This window comes from Chenopodium album, chromosome 18 (assembly GCF_948465745.1).
Source record: "Chenopodium album chromosome 18, dcCheAlbu1.1, whole genome shotgun sequence".
NCBI classification, from domain to species: domain Eukaryota; kingdom Viridiplantae; phylum Streptophyta; class Magnoliopsida; order Caryophyllales; family Amaranthaceae; genus Chenopodium; species Chenopodium album.
Window position 1 is genome coordinate 16,325,392 of NC_137851.1, and position 11,726 is coordinate 16,337,117.

General features: G+C 39.1%; 1 long non-coding RNA gene across 1 annotated transcript; it reads left to right on the forward strand.

The window, feature by feature from the left end:
- The first annotated feature begins 9,226 nt into the window (after window positions 1–9,226).
- Window positions 9,227–9,966, forward strand: LOC145591568 (uncharacterized). Its single transcript, XR_014102323.1, has 3 exons — window positions 9,227–9,380; window positions 9,464–9,736; window positions 9,839–9,966. It is a non-coding gene; the product is annotated as an uncharacterized LOC145591568 (long non-coding RNA).
- Window positions 9,967–11,726: the final 1,760 nt, after the last annotated feature.

Genomic DNA, 11,726 nt, shown 5'->3' on the forward strand with positions numbered 1-11,726 from the left:
GTTTTCGAAAAACAACTCTATTTTATAAAAATAGCCAATCCAGTTTATTTTGGTCCACGACAAGGGTCCAATAATAGTGTAGTTGGATAGGGCTTGCAAAGAGCTTTCCAACGATATATTATAAGCCCAATTCCGATGAATAATGAGGAAGTTATGGCCAAAATACTAAACTGGGTCCGGTTTGATCTTTACATGCGGCTCGATGATCTAGGGGAGGGCCCAATGTTAATTATTATTCCTAAACTTATTAGAATTAATTATAGTCTTCTATAATTTTCTAGAAGATTCTCTTTAATCCTAATAGAATTAGAATTAATAATTATATTTTGATAAGTTTTACTTGGAATAAAATATTATTTTATCAAAAATACGATTTCAGTTTTCATACGAATTTTACAAGTCAATTTTGATTAATAAGTGGACTTCGTGTTTGAAAGCACGTAGGAATCCAAGCTGTCGCCAAGCGACAAAGTCGGTTTTGCGGCGACAGAGTGGAATTTTATTCCTTATCAAATTCTACCTATTTCCGGACTGTTTTCTTATAAATAGGGTCCTGAACCTCCATTTTTAATCATCAACAATAATCATCTACAATCAACAATCACCAATTCTCATCATCAATCATCTATTCTCTAAATTCTCTCTAAGCTCTCATCTCCTTAGTTTTTCATAAACACAATTCCACATTCATTAGCACTAGACACACCTAGCCAAGTTCGAAGTTGCCTTTGCCCTAGACGTGAAAGGTTTATAATTTCTGAGGGTTTGGTCCCTATTCTCTATTTCAATTATTTAATTTGATTGTTTGATTTTATATTTTCCTTGAAGTTACTAACGCGTGTATTTTGTTATTAGAAAGAGGCACGAGGCATCAAAGTATGTAATCTTGTTGCTCTATTCTTGTAGAAAGCATGTTTCAATTTGTTTAATTCCTATTATCATGTTAGGATGTTTCTGTTTCTTTCTAGTATCATGTTTAGGGTGCCTTTTACTCTTTTCTAATATCATGTTAGTATCATGTTAGGGCTAAAGCTTTGATTTTTAATGCTTAGTGACATGCTAGGGTTTGTTATTAATCTTGTTAGTATCATGCCTAGGATCTTGCTATTATTATGCTTTACTTTTAATATGATTATTTTAATTATGATGATTATCGTTATGTTGCTTGATGCTTATTTATTGTTATTGCTTGATCACGCCTTTTATGCATGTTTAAAGGGAATTTGTACTTGTAATCACGCTTAATAAGATAATTAATAATCTTGTTTAGGCTAATATGATTATAATTCAAGTGATCGCCAATAATAGTTTTGTTTGTGCATTAATATTCAACCAACATAGATAAACAGGTTTAGGGTTAACCTATTGTTTGCATGTTAGTCAGAAAGCACACATGAATACGAGAAGAATAAAGTAGAGGCCTATTATTAGGGCAGGTTCAATCTCTTTTAGGTTGGATTTGTACCCTCATTCCCGAACCTTATTTGGTTCAAGACCTTTTGGAGTTGACGATCTCCTGGATCGTTAAGGGGTGTAGCCTTCACCCTGTGAACGGTTTACAAGTTCCTAAAACTTGTTGGCGACTCTTTTGCTCTTGCTTCCTTCCCTTTGGACGCCACCATACTTAAGTGTATGATCACAGTGGGGTTCAAGCTTGGGGTTAATGCTTGAAATATTCCCTATAAGTATTTGTATACATTAGAAAATAATGTATGGAATTTTTTTTTTAAAAAAAAGAAGGATTAGAGAACGATTATCTGACTTGACCGTTCTCTATAGTGTTGTAATATAGAACTGTCAAGAGAATTAACTGTTCTTTATCCCTCCTTTATTTTCTTATTATAGTTAGGGAATAGAGAACGGTTGAGTCTTATGACCGTTCTCTATAGCTAAGTAACGCCTACATCAACCATTCTATAAACTTTACACATCGCTTAGCAGAAGAACGGTCCCGAGGCGTTCTATAAATTCTATTTTAACCGTTCTGTAAACCCTTTTTTGTAGTAGTGAATAAAACTATTATTGATGATCACTTGAATTAAAATGATGTTAGCCTAAATAAAAATTATTAATTATCTTATTAAGCGTGATTTCAAGTAAAAATTCCCTTTAAACCCGCAATAGAGGGCGTGATCAAGCAATAACAATAATATATCAAGCAACATTTGAATTATTGATACAACAATCATCATAATATTCTAATCAAAGCATAATGATATTAGCAAGATCTTACGCATGATACTAACATTATAATAACAAATCCTAGCATGTCACTAAACAATAAAGATCAAAGCTTTAACCCTAACATGTTACTAGAGACATATAGGGATGGCAATGGGGCGGGTCGGATGCGGATGATGGTACCTCCATACCCATACCCGCCTAAAAATCTTATACCCATCCCCGCCCCACCACCCGTGGCGGGTACAACATCCACATCCATACCCGCCCTACCGGGTACAAGATAGGATCCATCCCCGCCCCATTACCCAATAAAGATCAAAGCTTTAACCCTAACGTGTTACTAGAGACATATAGGGATGGCAATGGGGCGGGTCGGATGCGGATGATGGTACCTCCATACCCATACCCGCCTAAAAATCTTATACCCATCACCGCCCCACCACCCGTGGCGGGTACAATATCCACATCCATACCCGCCCTACCGGGTACAAGATAGGATTCATCCCCGCCCCATTACCCACTTGGATATTCATACCTGCCCCAAATCGTCCCAAACCCATTTCCATGATGCTCTATTGTATCACATTAATGACAGTTATATCAAATTAGGTTAAGAAAATTGGGACTTTCCACTAGTAGAAAAACAGCAAAGGGCACCCCTATATTGCCACCGGTTCAAGGCAAACCGGTGGCAAAAAGGCTAAGATTGAAGCAGTGTTAAACCGGGCTAGACATTTGGCACCGGTTCAGTGTGAACCAGTGGCAAAAATGTAAAGGCCACCGGTTTGAGCCGGTGCCTTTTCAAAAAAAAAAACGCGCCTTTTCTTTTCCTTCCTCTCTTTCTCTTTCATTTCCCTAGCTTCAATTCCCCGACTTCCTTCACTGTTTCATCAGAGAAATGAACCCTCCCCCTTTTCCCTCCACCACAGCCGCCACCTTCACCGGCCACCAGGGGTGTCGAAAACCACCGTCCTTCTCTTTCAATTCTCCCCTGCCCTTCTCTTTTCCCTTTCTTTCTCTTTCAAAGCTGCTGCCTCCACCAGCATTGTTTGAAAACAGCAGCTCCACCGCCGCGCTGCCTCCACCATTGTGCACCACCGATGCTACCTCCACCACCGAGGGTCGTCCTCAATCTCTCCTCCCCTTAGCTTCTTCCACCTTCAACTAGTTTAGGGTAAGTTTTTATTTTTTTGTTAAAAATTGAACAATTATTTTGAAATATGTAATTCTATTATTTTCAATAGCATTTTGAACAATTATTGTTTAGCAAATTAAAGTCAAGGAATGTATATAATTTTACCCTAATTTTTTTAATTTTTGAATTGGTTGTTTATTTAGAAATTTTGAATACATATTATAGATTAGAGTAATTTTGTATGTTTAGAGTAATTTTGAATACATATTATAGATTAGAGTAATTTTGCATTACCTTGTTCCTTAGTTGAAAAATTTATATGTTTTAATGGGTTATTTTGAGGTTGATTTAATGAGTAATTTTGAATATAATAGAGATTAGTAAAAATGTTACTTAATTAGTTGAATTTTGGTATGTTTTAATGTGTAATTTAGGTTGTTTTAATGGGTAATTGTGAATATATTAGAGAATTAGTGACCTTGCTACTAATTAGTTGTGATTCAATTAGAGAATTGTGAATAATTTAGAGAATTGTGATTAAATTAGAGAATTGTGCATAAATTAGAGAAATAGTGATATTGCCACATAATTAGTTGTGAATAAATTAGAGAATTGTGAATATATTAGAGAATTAGTGACGTTGCTAATTTTTGTTTTTTTTTAATAGATTCATATGTGAATTGAAGCACGAGTTTAGCTTGAGGACTACATATTGAGCTCAAGTGGGTACTTCATAAGTGTACATCCATTGTACTTGCTATATTGGTATGACTTATAAACTTTACTAAGTTATATTTCTTTCTATTTATCCATTTAATAAAAGTTTATTCATGATATTGCAACTTGTGTATTGTTTGATTGCAAATAAATACAACAATATATAGAATACTTGCATCATCATATGCCTAGATACCCGTTCAAGGCTTTCTCATTAGGAGAAAGTCTTGAATAGTCCCCGGTTGGGACTGTTCTTGAATGTGTACTCTCACTTAGGTGGTGAATGTATGTTTTCTTTTTGATTTTAAGGAACATCTTGACTTACCATTTCCTCACCATGTTCTCTGGGTATATATGTGGGTAATTAATTATCTACATCGTGTACTTGGAGAATTAGGGGGAAATGCTGCCGGATTTTCCTTAAAATTGGAAAGTTGACATACATTCACTAGTGAAAGTAGACATTCAAGGATGGGTTAGGTTGGAGTGATAAGGACCCTTTGGAAACATGCATTTTTTCACTATATGAATGGTATATTCACGTTTTGTACTTCAATTTGATTTACATAAAATATGTAGCAATTACACATTATTCATTATATGTTGCTATATATGTTTAGAGACAATTTACTAAATGGTGAAGGATCGTGGTTGGATGTATGGTAGACGCGATACATTGGAATTTTGGATTGAGGTTCAAGAGTTTTGCGAGAGGGCTTTAGCTTATCAACGCAAACTGGGTGACAAAGGCCTTTATTGTCCTTGTGTTGATTGTAATAATGTGAATGTGGTCGATAGTGTTGAAATCATTAGAGATCATGTATTATGTCGTGGGTTTAGGCATAAATACCATGTGTGGATTTGGCACGGAGAAGGTGGAGAGTACAGTGGGGATCTTGATCAGATTGATGTGCGTGTTAGAAGCAGTGAGATTCATGTGGACGAGGAATACGAGAATGATGACTATATTGTTGATAATGGTGAGGATGGAGCCGATGATGATAAAGCGGATGAGGTTGAGGATGAACACGTGGATGAGATGTTGCATGGTGTTAAAGGTGGAGTGCTTGAGTTATTATCGGAGGCTTCCAAAAAGCCTTTGTATCCCGGGTGCAAAAAATACTCCAAATTATCGGTCGTGCTAACACTTTTCAACATTAAGTCGAAGCATGGGTGGACGGACATTAGTTTTACTTCTTTGTTGACCGCATTAAGTGATATGTTGCCTGATGGGAATGAAATTCCTAAGTCTTACTATTACGCAAAGAAGCTCATGTGTCCCTTTAGTTTGGAGTATAAGAAGATACATGCATGTCCTAATGATTGTATTCTGTATCGAAATGAGTATGAACAATTGCAGGAGTGTCCACGATGCAAGCTGTCGCGCTACAAGCGCATAAGTTGCAATCCTGGTACGGAGGGACCTCCTGCTAAGGTGTTGTGGTATCTTCCCATTATTCCAAGGTTTAAGCGTCTATTCTCAATACCAAAAGACGCTAAAAACTTGAGGTGGCATGCAGAGGGAAGAAAGAAAAACAGAATGCTAAAGCATCCAGCTAACTCTCCACAGTGGAAGAACATTAATTTGAAGTTTAAGAAATTTGGTGATGAAGTCAGAAATTTAAGGCTTGGGTTGTGCACGGACGGGATGAATCCATTTGGCACTCTTAGTACCCAACACAACACATGGCTAGTACTTTTAGTGATTTATAATTTGCCTCCTTGGCTGTGCATGAAACGTAAGTATGTAATTCTTTCATTGCTAATAACGGGGCCTAGGCAACCTGGAAACAACATAGATGTTTACCTTGCGCCGCTTATTGACGACTTGAGAAAGATGTGGGATGAAGGGGTTTCCGTTTTCGATGCTCATCAGAACGAGATGTTCACATTGCGTGCAGCCCTTATGTGGACCATGAATGACTTCCCTGCATATGGCAGCTTGTGTGGGTACAAGGTCAAAGGGAAAAAAGCATGTCCCATATGTATTGATGACACATCAAGCGTATACCTTACTCATTCTCGCAAAGATGTCTACTTGCGGACTCGAAGTTTCCTTAGGCATGATCACCCGTACCGTAGGCAGAAAAAGGCTTTCGATGGAACAGTGGAAGAGGATACTACGCCTAGACCATTGACTGGTGCTGAGATTTGTGCTCGGGTGAAAGGGATACGAACGGTGTTTGGAAAATCAGAAAAAATTGTGGTCTCAGCTGCTCTGTTTAAGAAAGAATTAATCTTTTGGAAGCTTCCGTACTGGAGAGAACATGACGTTAGACACTGTCTTGATGTGATGCATATAGAGAAGAATGTGTGTGATGCTCTTTTGGGAACGCTTATGAATATCCAAGGCAAAACAAAGGACGGAAAAGGTGCACGGTTAGATTTGAAAGAGATGGGGATTCGTCCAGAATTGCGGCCTTGGGAAAAGGTTAGAAAGGGGAAGGAACCGAGAAAAGAAGATGAAAATGTTTCGAAAAAAGGGAAGGAGAAGAGCAAGGGAAAGGCCACAGATGCGTCAAAGAAGAAAGTTAAGGGTAAAGGGAAGGATAAAAAGACTTATTTACCCCCGGCTTGCTATACATTGTCAAGGGTAGAGAAACGTATGTTTTGTGCATGTCTATACGGCATTAAGGTTCCATCAGGGTACTCATCTAACATGAAAAGATTTGTAACCTTGAATGGAGAATTGAAGCTGACAAGTATGAAATCCCATGATTGTCACATTATGATGCAAGTATTCCTACCGATTGCAATCGGTGGTATTCTACCAAAGCACGTGAGGGAAGCGATTACAAGCCTTTGTTCGTTTTTCAATACAATTTGTAGCAAAGTGCTTGATCCTTGTACACTAGATGCTTTGCAAGCAGATGTGGTTATGACTTTGTGCAAATTTGAGATGTATTTCCTACCCTCATTTTTTGACATAATGGTTCATCTGATTCTTCACTTGGTGCATGAGATTAAGTTGTGCGGTCTAGTGTTCATGAGGTGGTGCTACCCTTTTGAAAGACACATGGGTATATTACAAGATAAAGTACGGAACCGTGCTCACCTTGAAGGAAGTATGATGCAAGGGACCGTGGGTGAGGAGATAGGTAACTTTGTGGCGGACTACATAGCCCTTGCTCAACCTATTGGTCTTCCTACTTCTCGACATGAAGGTAGACTTGATGGTCATGGCACAATTGGGTTAAAACGAATGTAACCTGACCGAGATCAGTTCTTACAAGCACACCTTTATGTGTTGCACCATGTTTTAGATGTGCACCCATATTTAGACGAGCACATGGCTAGTTTGCGTGACGAATTTCCATCGAAAGGTGAAAGGGCACTTATGCAGTTGCATAATAAGAGGTTTGTTAATTGATTTCGTGATCGAGTAATGAGTCGATTGGATGATACTAATGTGACCGATACAGTACGGTGGCTTGCGTATGGTCCTAGGGATGATGTTCGTTCATTTGAGGGATATGACATCAATGGGTACACTTTTTGGACAGAGGGTCGTGATTTGAAATCTTCCTCCACCCAAAACAATGGTGTAACTCTTGGGGCATCGTCAAGGGCGTTTGCAAGTGCTAAGGATAAATCACCTGTCGATGCAGAGTTGTCATACTATGGTCGAATTCAAGAAATATGGGAGCTTGATTATTGTAACTTCACGGTTGCTCTTTTCAAGTGTAAGTGGGTTGATAATATCAAGCGTAACGTCAAATATGAGGACTTTACTCTTGTAGATCTTGGCCACTTGAATGATAGTGCGAAACCATTTATCCTTGCATCTCAAGCTAAGCAAGTGTTCTACGTAACTGACCCAGTCGATTCAAAATGGTCTATAGTGCTAGTTGGCAAAAGAAGAATCCTAGGCATTGGAGATGTTGAGGATGAGGAAGAATATGATGCGTTTGATGATTCTGCACCTTTCACTGTTCCTGGACCTATTGTACTAAATGACATAGACAATGAAGCAGGTTATATGCGATTAGACCACAACGAAGGAATTTCAGATTGAGGTAATATGATTAAAAGTTAGTAATGACCACAACATGTTTGTAGTTTGAAATTGCCTAAGTGTACTCATTATCATGCATATACAAGGTTATAGGACCATAAGTAGGTGAAAATGGCTTAAATGAGCTTCTAGTTAACCCAAGTCCTTTGTTTTGTGTATGAACTAACATTTAATCATTCTAACAACTCATATTCATTATATTTAACATGTTTGTAGTTTGAAATTGCCTAAGTGTACTCATTATCATGCATATACAAGGTTATAGGACCATAAGAAGGTGAAAATGGCTTAAATGACCTTCTACTTAACCCAAGTCCTTTGTTTTGTGTATGAACTAACATTTAATCATTCTAACAACTCATATTCATTATATTTAATATGTTTGTAGTTTGAAATTGCCTAAGTGTACTCATTTGCACTAATACTTTACTATACACTAATATTGTTTTATGTTTGTTTTGACAGGTGCTTATATCTCATAGAGGACGATCATGACCCTAATTGTGTAGAGGACATTGAGGATGATGACTATGACGACGAGTACGAGGATGAGGACGAGGATGAGCCTTATGATGTGAACAAGGAGGTTGACTTGGGTGAGCCAGAGGATCAGGCTCAAGATGAGTTTGAGTGTAGGCTTGAAAATTTGAAATTTCAGCTGAACGTGCACCGCCTATTGTAAGCATGTGAGATTGTTGGTGAGAACCCGACTCCTGAAACTCACGGCCAAGGACAAGATCAAAGCAACACAGGTGGTGGGGGGGGGGGGAAGGGGTAAAGGCACCGGCTCAAAGAAAGGGAAGGGGTCTGACGAGAAGTTTTAAGAAACCGGACGGTCCCATGGTCTTGGAGTATGACAACAACGGCCAACCCGGGGGCGAATGGCATCCACAATATGCTAATCATGTTGGCATGTGTGCGCGGAAAATCCTCATTACACTTATAATGCGGCAAGTACCTCCGGGTTTGATTCAAACCTTTTGGGATGATATAAGGGTAAGTGTGTTTTTGGCACATTTAGATAATTTAAGAAACCTTCACCTTATGGTTATTAATAAATAGAAACTAATAATCGGTTTGTATTTGTGCTTGCAGAGGCTGTTTTCTATTCCTAATGATGCCGAGAAGAGAAGGGTGTTTGAATCTTTATTAGCGGAAAGATTCAGAGGCTTTAAGACCACCTTGACTAATGGATGGATCTACAAGAAGAAGAAATCAAAGAAGAAGAAAGCTGTTGAGGATGACCTTCTCCCGTGGCAAAAATGCCCGAACGTGTCAAAAGAAGACTGGGAAGAGTTCGTTATTCAGAAGACTCAAAAGAAAGCCATTGTAAGTTTGTGTAAATCTGATCTCAATTGAATAATAGCTTTACTCTTTTTGTAGTACTGATACTAACATTTGTTTTTATGTAGGAACTATGAGAGCAAAATAAAAAAAATACATTGAAGAAGGAGTACACCCATCGTATGGGGGCTAAGACATTTGCTGAAAAGAGACCTGAGTGGATCATAAAGGGTTTATACCCTAAATCGCTTCTAGTGGCATCGAAGGAACCCTCTAGTTCCACGGTCACTACTTTGGTGAGTTGTGCTGGTGATTTCTTTTGTTCTCTCCATACATTTGATAAGGAAACCGGAAAATGGGTCATCAAAGGTCCAGAAACCAAAAAAATGGCAGATAAACTTGTAAGTTACCTATGAACTGTTGAATTTTAAGTCGCTTTTGCATCAAAATCACTATACAAACCATTAACTTTATTACTGACATCCTTTTTCCTTTTGCTACAGCTTAAGAACACTCAAGAACTGGTGGAGGGAAAATTGGTCCCAAGTGTGGAGAATGACCCTTTCACCATGACTTTGGGAAGGCCATACCATCCAGGACGAGTAGTAGGTTCGGGTGGGTCATTGCTAGGATGGCAAAAGGTGATGGGTCCAGAATACACGAAATCGGGTAGATCTCGAGCCAGTGTTAACTCACCGGGGGAGTTGGATGCCAAGGTGGCATCAATTAAGGAACAAGTACGCAACGAGTTAGTAGGTGAATTCAATGCTTGGGCGAAGCAGATGAACTTACCGACTTTGCCGTTCCTCGCGACTAAACCGGTCGACTCATGTTCTCAACCAAAAGGACAAGGAGAAGGTGATAGACATGGAGGAGACGAGATACATGGAGAAGATGTGCTACTTGAGGTAATTTCAATTGGATTATTAAAAGTTTTAAAATACTGAGTTAATTGAGATATGAGTGGCATGATTGATGAACTGTTGCAGGTTCCTACTCCTACACATGTGGACTTGAGGGAGATTAATAATCCAACACCGCATAAATATCCAGATTTACAGGTGATTTGTAACCCTCTACCTTAATGAATTTCGTTATATTATCAATGGTGTAGTAAAAGACCTATTTAGATAAATTCTTTTTGTACAAGTGTAGGAAGACACCCGGTGTGAACTTCTAGCCCTGGAGCATGCAAATAGTGTGCAATTGAGTTTCGTGGCGTATGGTAGTGCACAAGCGACGACCGGTGCTACGGCGGGGCCACATCATTACTCGATTGGGATGGCTTCGGTGGTTAAGGGGTTCGAAGACATCCCACTACCCGTACCGATAGAGGAGGTTGAGATAACAAAGCTTTGGCAAGCTATAGGTAGCTTCGTTGATTGGCCACGTGCGTGGGTGAGGTTGATTAACGAGGTAATTTATTTATTTTCATTTTTTTAGTGTTAAATAACCGTTAGGCACTCTCTAACTGCACCTCTGAAAATAAAACCGCCGAAATAGCACGACTCCCCGGCCCCCATCTCCGATGCCGAGGCAGCGGCGGCCTCGGCTGGTGCTCCCTGCGCTGCTCCGGCCTCCGAAGCAGCTGCCCGGGCTGCTCCGGCCTCGGCAGCCGCTGCCGAGACTGCTCCGGCCTCGGAAGCAGCTGGCTGCCTAGGCTGCTGCAGCCAAGGCAGCCGGCTGCCGGGGCTGCTGTGGCCTCGGCGGGGGCTGCCAGGGCGGCCTCAACCTCGGCGGCGGCTGCCTAGGCTGTTTCGGCAGCAGTGGCGGCTCCCTCGGCTGTTCCGGCCTCGGCGGAAGGTGCACTTTTTTTTTAATATTTTGAGCCATTATTTTTTTTTCTTAACTCACTCGGTCGTTGAATTTATATCATAATTACATATTTATAAGTGATTGTGACTTGCAATAACATAAAAGAAGCTAAGTTCTATGTTTTTGGGTCCATTTCATCAAACTAAAGCCATTTTGAGCCAAAATGGCTTCTCACTTGCCTATTTTCTTCATTTCTCAACTTATGAACTTATTCTTTCTCAAACCATAATTACATATTTATAAGTGAATGTGACTTGAAATGACATAAAAGAAGCTAATTTCTAAGGGCTTGTTTGGCATGATTTTTGGTTTTCAGTTTCCTGTTTTTTTGAAAACCAAAAACCAAAAACAGGAAACAAGAAAAAGGTGTTTCCACTTTTCTGTTGTCAGTTTTCAAAATTATCATGATTTTAATAAGTTTAAATAATTTTTGATTCATTATGGGACATATATCATATACTTTTAAAATACAAAAAACCAAAAAACAGAAAACCACAGCAATGTCAAACGAACCCTAAGTGTTTTGCTCCATTACATCAAAATAAAGCCATTTTGAGGCAAAATGGCTTCTCACTT